Source organism: Choloepus didactylus, chromosome 4 (genome assembly GCF_015220235.1).
Source record: "Choloepus didactylus isolate mChoDid1 chromosome 4, mChoDid1.pri, whole genome shotgun sequence".
NCBI classification, from domain to species: Eukaryota; Metazoa; Chordata; class Mammalia; order Pilosa; family Megalonychidae; genus Choloepus; species Choloepus didactylus.
The window spans coordinates 94,859,370-94,872,190 of NC_051310.1; the positions used below are offsets into that span (position 1 = coordinate 94,859,370).

Below are 12,821 nucleotides of genomic sequence, written 5' to 3' on the forward strand. Positions count from 1 at the left end.
GAGACACACCTTTTTACATTCTTTGTAGGAGATACACTTCTTTTTTTGTTTGTTTTTTAACTTTATCAAAAAATTAAAAAAAAATTCAAACAAAACAAAGGAATAAAAAAACACAAATAACTGAAAATAACTGCATTGCTTCCAACATTTTCCTACCATACCCCAAGAAAATTAACAAACCATAATCATTCCTGAGCATTCCCATAACATTAAGATTACCCTCCATAACTTATCTGTTCTTATTAGATTATTGTTCCCCCTTCACTAGTTACTGTCTATCTCTAGGTCCCCTTCATTCTACAATATAAAACATTTATTTTACATTTTTCAGAGTTCACATTAGTGGTAACATACAATATCTCTCTTTTTGTGTCTGACCTATTTCACTCAGCATTATGTCCTCAGGTTTCATCCATGTTGTCACGTTTCATGACCTCGTTCCTTCTTACTGCCATGTAGTATTCCATCATGTGTATATACCACTCATCTGCTGAAGGACATTTGGATTGTTTCCATCTCTTGGCAATTGTGAATAATGCCACAATGAGCAACGGTGTGCAAATATCTGTTTGTGTCACTGCTTTCTGATCTTCTGGGTATATACCGAGAAGTGAAATTGCTGGATCAAAGGGCAACTCGGTATCTAGTTTTCTAAGGAACCACCAGACTGTCATCCAGAGTGGCTGTACCATTATACAGTCCCACTAGCAATGAATAAGAGTTCCAATTTCTCCACATCCTCTCCAGCATTTGTAGTCTCCTGTTTGTTTAACAGTAGCCATTCTAATTGGTGTGAGATGATATCTCAATGAGGTCTTAATTTGCATCTTCCTAACAGCTAGTAAAGATGAACATTTTTTTCATGTGTTTTTTACCCATTTGTATTTCCTTCAGATACACTTCCTTTTTACATTTTTTTGTAGGAGATACAGTGCCTTTATACATTTTTTTTGTCAAAATTTGTCATGTATTTGTGTTGTTTTGCTTACATGTGACTAACAATCACATTGATAACCTAATCCAGAAGAAAAAAAATCTAACTCATTAGAGACATGGTTCCAGGAAATAAAGAATTTTTAAATTTCGATTTATATGTGTATGTTTTGTTAAGAGGTATCCTAGGGGAACAATGAAAGACTTTCCAAGCATAGAAAAACATTACATTAGGATAGAATTCTGCTGAGGAGTGAAATAAAAATACAAGTTCAAGGAGAAAAAGAACAATGTAAAATATCCATTGTTATAGCAGAGGTTGTTCACACACTTCTAAAGACAGTAATGAAGAGTATCAAATTGTTGTAGTATTTACAGTTCATTGGATAAATTTTAAAGGGTGATGAAACAATTTTATTTGAAAATGTGACTATTTACAGTATCCCAGAAATTATGTCCTTTGCAACTATTTAAACTTTTTTTATAACAGCTTTACTGAGATATAACTTACATACCATAAAGTTCACCTTTTTAAAGTGTACAATTCAGTAATTTTTAGTATATTCATGGAGTTGTGCATCCATCACCACAATCTAATTCCAGAACACTTTCCATCACCCCAAAAAGAAACCTCATATCCATTAGCAGTCACTCATTTCCTGCTTTCCCTGCTTCTGGCAACCACTGATCTACTTTCTTTATTCTGGACATTCCATATAAATGGAGTCATACAATATGCAGCCCTTTGTGTCTAGCTTCTCTCACTTAGCATAATATTTTCAAGATTTATCCATGTTGTAGCATGTATTAGGACTACATTCCTTTTTATGGCTGACTTAATATTCCTTTTATGAATATACTACATTTTGTTTATCCATTCATCAGTTGATGAATATTTGAGTTGTTTCCACCTTTTGGCTATTACAAATAATAATATTCACCACAGAATAATGCTTCTGTGAACACTGGCGTGCAAGTTTTTGTTTGTTCATTTCTCCTGGGTATTTATCTAGGAGTGAAACCATTTGAGGAACTGCCAGATGTATTTTCCAAAGAAGCTATACCACTTTACATTCCCACCAGCAGTGTATGAGGTTCTAACTTCTCATCATCCTAGCTCATACTTATCTTTTTTTATTATAGCCATCCTAGTGAGTTTTAATTTGGTTTTCATTTGCATTTCTCAGATGACTAATGACGTTGAGCATCTTTTTACATGCTTATTGGTTTCTATATCTTCTATAGAGAGATTTCTACTTAATTCCTTTCCCTATTTTAAAAACTGGGTTCTTTTGTCTTTTACTCACTGAGTTTTAAGAGCTCTTTAAATATTCCAGATATTAGACACGAGACATATGACTTGCAAGTGTTTTCTCCCATTATATGCATTGTCTTTCACTTTCTTGATGGTGTCCTCTAAAGTAAAAAAGTTTTTAATTTTGATGAAGTCCAATTTATCTTTTGTTGTTGTTGCTTGTATTTTTGGTGGTGTATCCAAGAAACCATTGCCAAATCCAAGGTTATTTAAATTTTTGGTGAAAATTTTTAGATAACATAAATGTTTTAAGGGGGTTCACAAGCAAAAAGTTTGAAGACCACTGGTCCACTCACTGCAACCTGGCTTCCAATTCTCCCGTACCATTGCAACTGCTCTTGCTATGGTGTCCTTTTTTGTTTAGAAAAGCACTCATTTTTTTTTTTCATTTAACTGCACAAGTCACAAACAGGTACAGTTGATGTCAAATTACTCATCTAAATCCACATCCACCAAAATTCCCTGAGTTGTGCAACCATCACCACAATCCAGTTTCTAATGCTTTTTTAAAAAAACAATAATGTTTAGCTGTTCCGATGGGACACACGTGCAATAAGGTTTTAAGGAAAATAACATAAACAAACAAAAATTTTAAGACACAATTCACAATTTTTTTCCTTAGTTATAACTTCTATGATCCAAACAGTTTCCCTTAATTTCCATTTATGGGATCAAAGCTAGCAGCTTGCTATTAGTCTCAACTACTTGTTCCACAGTTGTACACAGAAGTCAAGTTCAGTGGCTTCTACTCCTTCCAGCTTTGCTTATCTGCAGTGAGGGACGCTATCATCTCTGCTGACAGACTGTGCTTTTAATAACCACTTCCAAAAGTATCCAAAAATAAAAAGCCATTAAGTTTTCCCCTATCTCCATTTTTTATTGAATTTTAAATACAATGTTGTATAAATATGGCCTAGCCGTGAAATCTATGGACACTATCTCGTGCTCTCTTGACTGCTCTGTGCCATTTGGTCCTGTTGACCCTCCCTTCTCCCCTGGCTCAGCTGGGCCTCCTATGCCACTGACTGCTGCAGTCTTCGCTGTGTCCCTCGCCTTGGCTGCCCCTCACATACTGGCATTCCCTGGGCTTCAGTTCTCGACCTCTGCTCACTCTACACCTGCCAAAGGTTAGTGCATCCAGTCTCACAGCTTCCACATCCCCCTATGTATTGGTTTCCTGGAGTGTTACAGCTAATGACTAAAACAACAGAACTTGAGTCTGTTATAGTTCATAAATCTGAAATCAAGGCTTTAGCAGAGTTGGTTCCTCCTGGAGGGTCCGAGTGAGAATCTGTTCTGTGCCTGTTTCCTAGCTTCTGGAGGTTGCTAGCTCTATCAGTTAGGGTTCTCCAGAGAAACAGAACCACAGGAGATACATCTTAAGGAATTGGCTCATGTGATTGGGGGGCTGGGAAGTCTGAAATTCATATGAAAGGCTTGTAGGCTGGAAACTCAAGCAGGAGTTGATGTCGTAGTCTTGGCAGAATTTCTTCTTGCACAGGGAATCTTCATTTTTTGCTCTTAAGATCTTCAGCTGATTGGATGAGACTCATCCCCATTATTGAGGGTAAACTCCTTTACTTAAAGTCAACTGACTGCAGACATTAAAGACATTTACAAAATACCTTCATAGCAACATCTTGATTAGTGTTTGATTAAAGAACTGGGTACTCTAGCTTAGCCAAGTTGTCACATAAAATTAACCATCACACCGGCATTCCTTGGTTTTCCATAGTCTGTAGAACCATCACTGTAATCCCTGCCTCCATTTTTATTTGGCCTTCTTCTCTATGTCTGTGGGTGTCCTCTCCTTTTCTTATGTGGATTTAGGGCCCATGCTACATCTAGGATGATCTCATCTAAGGATCCTTAACTAATTACATCTGCAAAGCCCCTATTTCCAAATAAGGTCACATTCTGAGTTCTAGGTAGACATGAATTTTAGGGGCATGCTATTCCACCCACTGCACCCTCTCTGGCCTCTATCTCTGCCCTGAGCTTCAGGGTCAGCGGAGCGGCTGCTTTCCTGAACACATGTAGTCACCTCAAACTCAACACTGCCAAACGGAGCTCAGGGCCTCTTGCTCTCCCCACTTGATATGCGGTGCAACATCCTCCAGGTCCCAGACACAAGCTGCAATCACCCTCCACATCCACCAGGGAGGGATACCTGTTATTGGGTGTGTCCTCCCTCGAACAGTGATTCTCAAACTTCTGTGCCCAGGAATCACCTTGGGGATCTGCTTAAATGACAATTTGGAAAATCTAGAGTAGGGTCTGAAAAACTACATTTCTAAAAGTCTCACAAATGCCACTGGTCCACAGACCACACCAGAAGATGCCTGGGGGCCCAGCTGGTCAGTTTGGGGGGTTGAGTGGCAGGCACCACTTCCAGAGAACCCTCGAGTGGTTTCCAATCCCATAGCCTGGGGATTCTTTCTTCAGCATGTCTGCACTCTAGCCTTTAATGTCTGTGATGTCCTGAACTGACTGAAAGACAATCCCCTCCCTGGATATTCCTGCCTTAGGCCTCAGTTTCATCCCCATTCATGGGTCCCTGTTGGCAGGTATCTTCTCCTGCCCTGTGTCCATTACTGGCCAGAGGTGGTCCTCCCCCCTCCTCACTGGAGACCGCCTGCCCAGCCCCTCGCTGCCCTGCCCCCACCCCCTCCCAGCTCTCTACCATGAGCCTCCCAGGGGATGGCCAAGGCTGTGATGAGGAGGGCAGACGTGCTGATCCAGTTCCACGTCTCGCCCCATTTTAGGAAGGCTTGACCCGAGAGTAGGAAGTTATGGATCCTGGTGATGGAGACTTAACCAGTGGGCCCACAGCCATCTCCCTTCATGTGGGACTCTGCATCAAATATTGTGCCCCAATTTAATCATGGCTATAGTCCTCCTTGGAAGCCCCGATTTAATCATGGCTATAGTCCTCCTTGGAAGACCCTCGCGTTTCTCTCAGTGGGCTTACCCTGCCTCTTGCTGATGGCAAGACAAAACACAAGACCAACAGGTCTCCTCTGACCCGGGGGCAGCTGGGGGTGAGCAGCACCACGGCCAGCCACCCTCTTCACCTGTGGGTGTGGAGCTCACTCAGGCAGGCAGACTTCCAGGAGCCATTAGGTGACAAAGACTCTGATGTCCTAATTCTGTACCAAGCATGCCACTGTTTTCTGGAGTCTGGATCCCCATAAGAAAATATGATTCCTGAGACTCAAAGACTTGGGCACAGAAAAACTTCAGTCTCATTCTCTAACACTCCAAAAACCTTTACATGGAAGAGAACAGTCAATGACACTTCCTTTATGTTTACTGAGGCTGAGCACCACCACCATGCAGGATTGATACACCAAGGTGCCTGCTCTACCACGTCCTGGTCCATGCCACCCTGCCTCACCAACCAGGACTGTGATGATCTGTTCCCCACTTCCGCGTGGGGAGAAGGATTGAATGAAGGGAGGCTCCAGAGGTGGTATTATAAAACATACGGCCACCAGGCAGCTGGGCCAGTATTTTGCCTCCACAGCATCCAAGATTATGAAGATCCTAGGACCTGGCTGTTGTCTTGGATTATTCCTAGGAACCCTACCTGGTATCAGACCCTGGCTGGGGCAGTTCTGACTCATCCCACAAACACAGGCTGTTCACGGGGCTGGAGAGGCGTGACTTTAAGTGAATCAGGGCACATCTTCTCCCAACAATGGGTCTGTCTCTCGGCAAAACTAGTTCTAAGTAGGAGCAGGAGCACCCTGTGTCCCACCACCCCCAACTCCCCCACACACGTACACACGTGTGCACACACACTTCAGGACTGCTAGCTCCTGTAAGTATCAGGCACATAGCCCATACTTTAGGCCCTGTCCTCCTCCAATGGTCTCCCAGGCCAAAAGGCCTTCCAGCTACAGAAACACCACTTTGCCTCCTCTCCCATCATGAGCCACCCTTAGTCCCTGTGCAGTCCTGCCTTCACAGTCCTGTGTGTCTGATTGCTCAGCTAATCAGTATGGCCCCCCACTGGGGAGAAATAATGTCTTACCATTAACACTTGCATGAAGCAGAGGAGCAATTAGACCTGAAAACAGAACTGGAGGTAGATGAGAAGGTCACATTTCTCTCCAGAGGCCTCTTATCAGCCAAGAGCAGCTCAGATCTCTTGAGCTTAGAAGCAATTCATCTGTCTTCACTCCACCTGGGCTCCAGGTATGTTTCTCTGCTCCTGAGCCTCTAATGGCCCCAACTGGTCAGGCCTGAGTTTTGGAAGTCCTGGACACGGCATACTATGGGTCAGCATGGAGTGACTTGGGAAGTCTGTACCCATGCAGATATCATCTGGGGAAGCCAGAAGTCCTTTCGGGCCTCTGATTCACCCTTCCACAAGTGTGGTCTGTGGCACTGGGTGTCATTCATTGACCAAGTTCTGACTGTTCACTGAGCTGGAGAAGTATGGATTTTAGAGAACAGGACTGCACCAGGTGACAGGGTTCCCAAGATGAACAAGACACAGTCCCTGTTCTCAAGAAGGGTCCAAACTTCAAGTAGATAAGTGAGTACCCCATCTGGGGCTGATCCACAACTTCTCAGAGACGCCAACTTCCCTTTTTCCTGGGACCCCTGGATACCTTTCCTTCCTAAAGCATAGGCTCTGGTCACACTGGCCAAAATAACACTGTGTCCCTCTGTGTCCTCCAGTATCACTCCTGAGTGTAACTTTGCAGGCAGAACTCTTTCTTGAAGCTGCCTTGTCTCTACCATCTGCTTTCCGTGCAGCCCCTGGCTATTCCTCACGGGGTCCCCTCCTCCCCTTCCCCAGTATACAGACCAGATATGCTGCTTTGCTCAGGCAGAAGTGGTAAGTCTGCACACCCTGCATTCTGAGGCTCCATTACTGGCAAGTCTCAACTTCCCTGGGCATCAGCCATCCACCCCATGCCCTAGATCATTTTCCCCAAGCAGCCCCATCCCCTCTTCTTCAGTGGACACCCTCTGTCACTTCTGCTCACTCTCAGGGTCCTCCCATATAAGTCCCATCTTAGGCCCTGGTTATGAGCTCCCCACCCTTCCTCATTTCACTAGTGTTTCTTAAACTCCTACCCACCCACTATGGCCAGTGCCTGTCACATCCTCCATGAGGGTCACTGCATTGTTAATATCCAATAATAAGAGCATGACACCCGCCCCCTTCAGCACCCAATCTGGGGACCAGGAGCTCACCCAAGACCCAACCCGTCTAATTAATGCTCAATTTATGCTGATTCTGGTTTTACCTCCTAGAATCTCTAGATAACATCCCTCCCTCAAACCCCATCCCTGGTTATGGAGTTGGGAGGTGACCATGCATGCTAACTCACCCACAGACTCTGGATGTAGTCTTGTGCTGGCACTCTGTCTCTGCTACTTCCCAGCACAGTGACTTTGGGACGATTCTTTCTAGGCCTTACTTCCATGGACTATAAAATGGGCTTATGAAAGTATCTACTCTCATACGTTGGTATCTAGAGTAAAAGACATAATGTTTGTAAAATGCTTAGCATTGTGTCTGGCACAAAGAAAGTCCTCAATAAATGTTAGCTGCTGTTATTGTTGTTAAACGTATGATCTTGGACCTCAGCATCTCCCATCTGGGCTAGTTTAGCAGGCTCTAACTGGTCCCACGTGGAGGGTGAGGACCAAGGATGGAAAATGAAAGTTCACAGTGGTCACAGCACGGTGGCTGCTGAGGGGTCATTCTGCCCCTTGAAAACAGTTGAAGATGCAAAGGCACCGAAGAGCAGAACGGCCTGGTGACCATGAGATTGCCCCTTGCTCCAGCAAGAGCTTCCAACAGGCCTAGGCAGAGCTGTGAGCTCTAGGCACGGAGGGTCCCTTAGAGAACATCTAATCCAAGTTCCTGATTTTAGGATGGCAAACTGCGTTCCAGTGAGGATAAAGGGCTTGCTCATGGCTGATCTAAATCAACAAGGATTTATCGGGGGCTACTCTGTACCTGGTTCTGTGCTGATCGCTTCTGGGACACACAGCCTGTCAGGGGAGGCACTTCGATCCAAACCCAGGTTTCCACTAAACCACACCACCGAGGAGCAGCTCACCGTGTGCTACCAAAAGGGAGATAACTGGAATTCTGTATTACCAACAAAGCATCACAAGAAATTCCTATAACTAGAAGCTGGAATGTGATACACCAAATTGAACTGTTGGAAAAATATGGAGAAGACTGGAAAACATCAAACAAAAATGCTAAGAGAACAAGTTCTTCCATATCAGCATCTGCCCTTACAAACTGGTCTGTGGAATTTTGCAATGGATCCCACAGTTGGCGCTCACTCTTTTTCCTAACATCTGGACACTTTTAGTTTCTTGACAACAGAATCAGAATTTGGGAAGAAAAGGAACATTATCAGTTAAATTGTCATTTTATAAATGATGAAACAGGCTCAGAGAAGTAAAGTAATAAATCACAGTCTACTTTGAACACATCAGCTGGGTAACCTCTCCTCTATACCACAGGACTGCAGTAAAAAATAAGAAAATAAATAAAAGGCAACAACAACAAAAAACAAAACTTGGACATGTGTCCCTGTGCTTCAATTAGATAAGTTCCTAAGAAACTGTTATTTCACCTTTTATGCATCATGTGCACCTCTGAGAATCTACTGAAAGCTGTGAATTCTCTCCCAGAAATGAGTTCATAAAGGCACAAACATAATTTTGCATATATTTTCAGAAACTCATCCATGTATCCCCTAGCAGTTCCCAAGCTACAGCTAAAGAAAACCTGCTTTAAAGTGTTAGCTGTACAGGAATGCAAAATTGCTCAAATCAGCTTCATAGGAACTGCACCAAACCTGGAAACTCTCTAGGGGAGAACACTGTGTTCATAACAAGTGAAAAATGCTTACAACACTATTCTTCAGCTTTTCTATCAAAGCATGAAAATATGAAGTGAGCATGCACATGCAGGAGAAAATGAAAAAAGTTATTTATCAACCCAATGCCATAGCGAGATGATATCAATGTAAAGGGTTCCAAACTGTTTCAGCAAATGTGCCCCTGTAGTGAAAATACCCTAATGACACACTGCAAAAATCACCAGCTTCCCCTACCTGCAGCCGAGGCTTTCCCAACCCATACCAACACCACGTTCAGTAAGTGTGACTCTTACAAGGCGGCACCAAAAACATTTACATGAGAATTTAAACATCTGCCATGTACTATATCTTTTCCCACCTCAATGAAAGTATTGCATTAATATTGTGGCATTAAGTTACCGAGTTTCTAATAATACAATTTGCATTAGAAGAAAAAAAATTGGAAAACTTACCTGCTAATTTAAGGGTCCATAAATTGTTTTTTTCATGGGAAGGCCCTGAATTGCTGCTAGAAATGGAATCCGGGTTCAGCAGGCATCCTTTCTTGGGTGACCTCTGTGTGCCCAGGCCTGGGCCCTGCCTGTCTGACACCAGCTTTCCGCAAGTGGGGCAGCAAAGACCTCACAGTAACAGGAGATGGCTCAACCCGCAAATAGCAACAGGCCTGCCTCCAGGGTAAGCCCAAATATAGGCCTGCCACCACTGCTGCCTTGCCACTTCTCTCTGCTCAAGTGTCACCAGGAAAGGGCACATGCTGTGACCTGAGCTACCACTGCTTGTATTGTGGGGATTTGGGACCTCTGGCTCCACTGTGGTGCTCCGATGGCTGGTCACGTGGTGCTCAGTTGGCTGGTCACGTGTAGACGGCTGGGGCCCGACTGTCACCGCAAGGCCAGGGGGGCTGCTGCAGGCTCTGCAGACAAGGAAGACTTATGAGAGCACTCAGGCTTTGGCTTTCTGCCTGGGCTTTCCCACAGGTTTTGTCTTGTTTTGAATTGAGATAACATACACACAACACAAAATTTCTCATTTTTGCTCCTTTCAAGTATACAATTCAGTGATGTTAATTATATTCACAATTTTGTGCCACCATCACCACCATCCATTACCAAAACATTTTCATCACCCCAAACAGAAACTCTACCAATTAAGCAATAATATCCCATTCCCCCTCATCCCAGCCCCTGGTAACCTGTAATATACTTTCTGTCCCTATGTATTTGCTTATCCTAGGTATTTCACATAAGTGGAATCATATGATATTTGTCCTTTTGTGTTTATTTCACTCAATATGATGTCTTCAAGGTTGGAGCACGTATCAGAACTTCATTCCTTTTTACAGCTGAATAATATTCCATTGTATAGACAAGCTACATTTTGTTTACTCATTCATCCATTGGTAGACATTTGGGTTGTTACCACCTGTTTTGGTTTGCTAAAGCTTCCAGAATGCAATGTACCAGAAATGGATTGGCTTTTACAATGGGGGTTTATTAGTTTACAAATTTACAGTTCTAAGGCCATGAGAATGTTCAAATTAAGGCATCAAGGGGAAGATACCTTATCTGAGGAAAGGCTGATGGCACCCAGGGTTCCTCTGTCACATGGGAAGGCACATGGCTGGCTCTGCTGATCCTTTTCTCCTGCGTTTAGCTTCTGGTTTCAGTGGCTTTCTCCAAAATGTCTCTGGGCTTCTGTCTCAGATTCTCTGAGCTCTCTCCAAAATGTCTCTGCCTTTTATTGTCTCACAGAGGACTCCAAGCAAGGGGATTAAGACCCACCTTGAATTGGGTGGGTCATGTCTCCATGGAAATAACCTAATCAAAAGATCCCACTCCCAACAGATCTGCCCCCACAAGATTGGATTAAAAGAACATAGTCTTTTCTGGGGTACATAATAGAAAACTGGCACACCACTTTTTGACTATTATGAATAGTACTGCTATGAACATTCGTGTACGCCTATGAATTCCATTCCCTGTTTGCATTTCTTTTGGATAAAAACCTAGAAGTGGAATCGCTGGCTCATATGGGAATTCTTTGTTTAACTTTCCCCACACGGTTTCAAAAGTGCACAACTCTGGGGGTAATCAAAGGCAACTTAATTTTTTCCTCCCACTGTTGAGGCTTGAATCATGTATCCTACAAAAAGACATGTTCAAATCTCAACCTGCATTCCTGTGGGTGTGAACCCATTTGTAAAGAGGACCTCTGAAGATGTTATTAGTTAAGGTGTGAACTCATTTGTGAATAGGATCTCCTAAAATTCCAGGGTTTCCCTTGCATTTCTCCCTCAGGCTGTGGTGGGCCACCTCCATAATCTCTCCAATGAGGTCTCCTCACCCCTGCATGGCTCTCTTGGGCAGGATCTGAGTGATTTCTTGCTGGTTCTCTCTTCCTGCAGGGCCTATATCTTGACTTGGTCAAGTAAGCCCCCTCCTTGGTCCCAGCAAACTCTGTGATACATACTATCCCAATGCAGCCACCTCTCCTGGCTCTGCCACCAAAACAGCCAGTCCTCTGTCCCAGGCCACCACTGGCTGAACTGCAGGTAACAAAACAAACTCTCTGAAGGGAACCCTTGCAGAGTCCTTCAAGGAGCTTGGGGTGAAAGGGTGGCACCTCCACCTCTCCTTTAACATTTCACAGGTTCCAGATGCCCTGGAGTTGTCCTCAGGGCAGAGTGAGGCTCTAACCATACCTTTGGCCTGACCTCTGTTTTTTGTTGTTGTTTGGTTTTTGTTTTTTACCTTGGAGATTACAGCAAATGCAAATCTGATTCCAGGACATACCAGGTTAAAACCTTCCAAATTCTTTCCCTTTCTTGAATCATGACCCCTAAGCCTTGTTTTGGCAAAGGGCTCCTCCTTGGGGCTCCCTCCCCACCCCTCTCCCACATCATCCCTTCTAGATGCACTCACAGGTTGGGAGCTGCCCATGAACAGTCTACTCTGTAAGTTTCCTGTGCAGGGAACAGGGCTTTCTTGTCCTCTGTTGCATGAGCAAGTCCAGCTCCTCAGGACACTCCATTCCTATTTGCAAACTGGATTTCCCAATCTTCTCAGAGAGCCAAGTGGTCTCTAGCATGAATGAATGCTAATCTTTTCTGGGCCTCAGATTGTATTTAAACATACTAATTGGGGTCTGAGATGCTTTGATGACAGGATGTATTTTTTGATTCCTTCCCCAATATCCACAAAGTGGCACACAGTAGACACTCAATAAAATCTCCTTGATTGGTAGGAGTAAATTTGTGGCTTCTACCTAGTGCCTGGCACTTAGAGGACCTCAATAAATAATTAATGAGTTTAATTTGATGTCTGATCTCTCAGGAAGTCTGTAACGTCTTTGAAGGCAGGAATTATGTATTCAATAAGGACCAGATGATAGAAGGCTAAATCAGCTGGGTCCATACAGATCAGGAAGTTAAGACAATAACTCATTCATTTAACAAATATTTTTCCAACGTCCGTATGTACAACGGTAGAAAAGGTGAAGCAAGAGTGGTACTTCCCTGGCTCCAGACAAGGTTGCCCGATTCCAAAGGGTAGGGTCGGAAACAGACCATGTAACCTTTTCCTTGATTTCGCCAATCCTCCCCTACTATATGACTCAAGCAATCTCGGACGCCAGCTGGGAGCCTCACAGCCCTCAGACAGCCAATCAAAAGCGCCAGAGGAGGGGCGGTGGAGGCGCAGGGACGCAGA

General features: G+C 43.8%; 1 protein-coding gene across 2 annotated transcripts in view; it reads right to left on the minus strand.

Annotated features, from left to right (window-relative positions):
- The window catches only part of FSD2 (fibronectin type III and SPRY domain containing 2), a 49,731-nt gene extending 38,998 nt beyond the window's left edge, over positions 1–10,733 (minus strand). For both annotated transcript variants that reach the window (XM_037833167.1, XM_037833166.1), the window contains exons 1-2: positions 10,675–10,733; positions 9,567–10,027 (exon numbers count right to left, since the gene is read on the minus strand). The gene's annotated coding sequence lies outside the window, so the exon portion shown is untranslated. The remainder of the gene's footprint in view (positions 1–9,566; positions 10,028–10,674) is intronic.
- Between the last annotated feature and the right edge of the window lie 2,088 nt (positions 10,734–12,821).